Source organism: Schistocerca piceifrons, unplaced genomic scaffold (genome assembly GCF_021461385.2).
Source record: "Schistocerca piceifrons isolate TAMUIC-IGC-003096 unplaced genomic scaffold, iqSchPice1.1 HiC_scaffold_31, whole genome shotgun sequence".
NCBI lineage: Eukaryota > Metazoa > Arthropoda > Insecta > Orthoptera > Acrididae > Schistocerca > Schistocerca piceifrons.
This window is the reverse complement of record NW_025728526.1, coordinates 45,001-50,000: the sequence shown is the minus strand read 5'-3', so window position 1 is coordinate 50,000 and position 5,000 is coordinate 45,001. Positions and strand designations below refer to the sequence as shown.

General features: G+C 58.4%; 2 non-coding genes and 1 pseudogene across 2 annotated transcripts; all 3 read right to left on the bottom strand.

The window, feature by feature from the left end:
* The window catches only part of LOC124744920, a 4,222-nt pseudogene extending 3,456 nt beyond the window's left edge, over positions 1 to 766 (bottom strand).
* Positions 767 to 955: 189 nt separating this feature from the next.
* LOC124744924 lies at positions 956 to 1,110 on the bottom strand. Its single transcript, XR_007010921.1, has one exon. It is a non-coding gene; the product is annotated as a 5.8S ribosomal RNA (ribosomal RNA).
* A 351-nt stretch (positions 1,111 to 1,461) lies between these two features.
* LOC124744914 lies at positions 1,462 to 3,375 on the bottom strand. The gene has a single exon (XR_007010918.1). It is a non-coding gene; the product is annotated as a small subunit ribosomal RNA (ribosomal RNA).
* Positions 3,376 to 5,000: the final 1,625 nt, after the last annotated feature.

The window sequence follows — 5,000 nt, the reverse complement described above, 5'->3', positions numbered from 1 at the left end:
AAGGGGCGAATCGACTCCTCCAGATATACCGCCGGGCAGCCAGCCAGGACACCGGGGCTCTGCCCAACAGACGCGAACCGAGGCCCGCGGAAGGACAGGCTGCGCACCCGGGCCGTAGGCCGGCACCCAGCGGGTCGCGACGTCCTACTAGGGGAGAAGTGCGGCCCACCGCACACCGGAACGGCCCCACCCCGCGGCGAGTGGAAAGGCAACCGGACACGACCCCGCCGCGGATTGCTCCGCGCGGGCGGCCGGCCCCATCTGCCGAGGGCGGAGGCCAGTGGCCGGATGGGCGTGAATCTCACCCGTTCGACCTTTCGGACTTCTCACGTTTACCCCAGAACGGTTTCACGTACTTTTGAACTCTCTCTTCAAAGTTCTTTTCAACTTTCCCTCACGGTACTTGTTCGCTATCGGTCTCGTGGTCATATTTAGTCTCAGATGGAGTTTACCACCCACTTGGAGCTGCACTCTCAAGCAACCCGACTCGAAGGAGAGGTCCCGCCGACGCTCGCACCGGCCGCTACGGGCCTGGCACCCTCTACGGGCCGTGGCCTCATTCAAGTTGGACTTGGGCTCGGCGCGAGGCGTCGGGGTAGTGGACCCTCCCAAACACCACATGCCACGACAGGCGGCAGCCTGCGGGGTTCGGTGCTGGACTCTTCCCTGTTCGCTCGCCGCTACTGGGGGAATCCTTGTTAGTTTCTTTTCCTCCGCTTAGTAATATGCTTAAATTCAGCGGGTAGTCTCGCCTGCTCTGAGGTCGTTGTACGAGGTGTCGCACGCCACACCGCCAGCCGGCTGTGCACGCTACCGAGAAAGTACCGGTATGCGAACCGCCAGGCGACGGGCGCGCATCGCACGTTGTGAGGAGACGCGGCCGGCCCCACAGGCGGCCGCGACACTCCCAGGTCTGCGAAGCGGGGCAAACGCCGCGCGCTTCAGTATACGTAGCCGACCCTCAGCCAGACGTGGCCCGGGAACGGAATCCATGGACCGCAATGTGCGTTCGAAACGTCGATGTTCATGTGTCCTGCAGTTCACATGTCGACGCGCAATTTGCTGCGTTCTTCATCGACCCACGAGCCGAGTGATCCACCGTCCTGGGTGATCTTTTCTCAGTTTCCGCCGTCTCTTTCGAGACGGTCGCATAGGCGGGAGTGAGGCGTGTGGCGGCCCCTGTTCCAGCGTTCTGTGTCCAACGGCCTCACGGCCGACGGGCGTCGTACGGCTCCACACCGGAGCGGACAGGCACTCGGGCGAAAGTCATTCAAAACCGGCGCCAGGCGCCAGGTGCCGCAGGCCAGCCGCTCCAGCGCTTCAGCGCTCGTACCACACAACATTGCCGCTAGTTTTGAGAGGCACGCGTGGTTCCGCACGCGGCGCACGGCTACGGCGAGCCGTACAGGTAGCGTGTTGCGCGACACGACACGCACATCGAAAGACATGCAGTCTAGTCGGTAATGATCCTTCCGCAGGTTCACCTACGGAAACCTTGTTACGACTTTTACTTCCTCTAAATGATCAAGTTTGGTCATCTTTCCGGTAGCATCGGCAACGACAGAGTCAATGCCGCGTACCAGTCCGAAGACCTCACACTAAATCATTCAATCGGTAGTAGCGACGGGCGGTGTGTACAAAGGGCAGGGACGTAATCAACGCGAGCTTATGACTCGCGCTTACTGGGAATTCCTCGTTCATGGGGAACAATTGCAAGCCCCAATCCCTAGCACGAAGGAGGTTTCAGCGGGTTACCCCGACCTTTCGCCTAGGAAGACACGCTGATTCCTTCAGTGTAGCGCGCGTGCGGCCCAGAACATCTAAGGGGCATCACAGACCTGTTATTGCTCAATCTCGTGCGGCTAGAAGCCGCCTGTCCCTCTAAGAAGAAAAGTAATCGCTGACAGCACGAAGGATGTCACGCGACTAGTTAGCAGGCTAGAGTCTCGTTCGTTATCGGAATTAACCAGACAAATCGCTCCACCAACTAAGAACGGCCATGCACCACCACCCACCGAATCAAGAAAGAGCTATCAATCTGTCAATCCTTCCGGTGTCCGGGCCTGGTGAGGTTTCCCGTGTTGAGTCAAATTAAGCCGCAGGCTCCACTCCTGGTGGTGCCCTTCCGTCAATTCCTTTAAGTTTCAGCTTTGCAACCATACTTCCCCCGGAACCCAAAAGCTTTGGTTTCCCGGAGGCTGCCCGCCGAGTCATCGGAGGAACTGCGGCGGATCGCTGGCTGGCATCGTTTATGGTTAGAACTAGGGCGGTATCTGATCGCCTTCGAACCTCTAACTTTCGTTCTTGATTAATGAAAACATACTTGGCAAATGCTTTCGCTTCTGTTCGTCTTGCGACGATCCAAGAATTTCACCTCTAACGTCGCAATACGAATGCCCCCGCCTGTCCCTATTAATCATTACCTCGGGTTCCGAAAACCAACAAAATAGAACCGAGGTCCTATTCCATTATTCCATGCACACAGTATTCAGGCGGGCTTGCCTGCTTTAAGCACTCTAATTTGTTCAAAGTAAACGTGCCGGCCCACCGAGACACTCAATAAAGAGCACCCTGGTAGGATTTCAACGGGGTCCGCCTCCGGACGCACGAGCACGCACGAGGCGGTCGCACGCCTTCAGCTCGCCCCACCGGCAGGACGTCCCCACGATACATGCCAGTTAAACACCGACGGGCGGTGAACCAACAGCGTGGGACACAAATCCAACTACGAGCTTTTTAACCGCAACAACTTTAATATACGCTATTGGAGCTGGAATTACCGCGGCTGCTGGCACCAGACTTGCCCTCCAATAGATACTCGTTAAAGGATTTAAAGTGTACTCATTCCGATTACGGGGCCTCGGATGAGTCCCGTATCGTTATTTTTCGTCACTACCTCCCCCGTGCCGGGAGTGGGTAATTTGCGCGCCTGCTGCCTTCCTTGGATGTGGTAGCCGTTTCTCAGGCTCCCTCTCCGGAATCGAACCCTGATTCCCCCGTTACCCGTTACAACCATGGTAGGCGCAGAACCTACCATCGACAGTTGATAAGGCAGACATTTGAAAGATGCGTCGCCGGTACGAGGACCGTGCGATCAGCCCAAAGTTATTCAGAGTCACCAAGGCAAACGGACCGGACGAGCCGACCGATTGGTTTTGATCTAATAAAAGCGTCCCTTCCATCTCTGGTCGGGACTCTGTTTGCATGTATTAGCTCTAGAATTACCACAGTTATCCAAGTAACGTGGGTACGATCTAAGGAACCATAACTGATTTAATGAGCATTCGCGGTTTCACCTTAATGCGGCTTGTACTGAGACATGCATGGCTTAATCTTTGAGACAAGCATATGACTACTGGCAGGATCAACCAGGGAGCTGCGTCAACTAGAGCTGAGCAGCCCGGCCGCCCGGGAGTGTGTCCCGGGGGGCCCGCGCGAACACGCAAGCGTCCCGCTCAATCATTCTGCAAACAGGAGGAGGCTGAGCTCCCCTGCACAATACACCTCGAAACCCTCTCAGGTCCCGGCGGCGCGCAGCGCCGTCCCAAGTACTTGGTCGGGTTCGAGAGAGGCGCAATCGCCCGGAGTTAGGCGAGTAGACGCTTTCGGTGCGACCACCCGTGCTCCCAACTGAGCTTGCCGCTGCCGACAGAGGCCCGGGAGCGTGCTGTCGTGGCATTGCCGGCGGGGAGACAACACGCGCCACCTACGGTGACCGGCAGCTCCAACGCCAGCGCCACAGAAGGACAAAAGCCCCACTTGGGTGCCGAAGCGAACTCTCCCAGCACAGCGCACGCGCCAACACATCGCACAGCTGCGATACAAACCACCAGCGAGAACCGCTGGGGCGACCGAGCAGCAGACGGCGTCGCGGCGCCGAGCGCCGGCGCATCCTCAACGCACACAGTCCTCAATCGGACCAGCACACTGAAGATGTCCACCGCGCTTCGCACCGGGCCCGCGAGGACCTACTTTGGCCGCACGGCGCCGCGCGCAGGGTGCGCCGGCGCGCAGCTGCGACGCCTGCCGCGTCCGTCGGCCGGCGCGCCTGCCACTGGGCCGCCCCCACCAGCCGGCTGTAGCGCGTGCGCCCACGCACCGCGCGGCCAGCACGCCGGGAGGCGCCCCCTCACCGGCCGGGGACGGTCCCACCCAGCCACCGCCGCGTATCGCTTCACACCCAGATGCCGTTCAGTTTCGTCGGCATGGTGGGTATCGCTGGAACAACCGGTTAGTACCTCAACCTATCGTCGCCATCACCGATTCACCCCTAGCGAGAACAACCGCACCACAACAGGTTACCATTTGTTCATTTGCGTAACTTCACCAGAAAACGCAGGCGTCCATCGCCATTTGCAACTTCAACGATTATTGCATGCCTGTGTCAGGTGTCACGCCACACTACGTCTGCCCACATACACGCAACAAAATGTGCACGCCTAGACAATACGTGGAAGGTGGCCCCCGTACGTATGCGATGTCCATTGCTCGAACGACTGTCAACCGGCCTCTGTAGCATGTCGCAGATATGGAACGCGGTGCACCATGCCATCACGGTGTGTGAGGAGAGACGACTAGGTCCGAATACATCAACAGACAGCTCATGCTGATCGCCATCCACGGCGTCCGTTCCTCCCACACGTCTCTATGGCGTACCACACTGCAATCCAGCTCTCATAGGGAGACGACACGTAGCTGCGTGCACAATATTTGCACTGTATGGTCCGCCGTTTTTGGGCGCAGTCGTTGTGCGGTCACACATGTGCCACGATGTATCATTCAGTACATAAGGACGAATGTGCAGTACAGATTGTGGTTCACGCGTACGACATCAGCGGACAGTTGACACAGGCCGCACCACAACGTAGCCTGAGTACGTCGCATGCGAAGGGCATTGAACATGCAAACTTCTCACCAACCAGCTTGCGAAGGCAGGGGGCAAGGTGGGGGACGTGGGGAGGGGCGGCATGTACGTCCTGCTGCCATCCACATTACAGTGT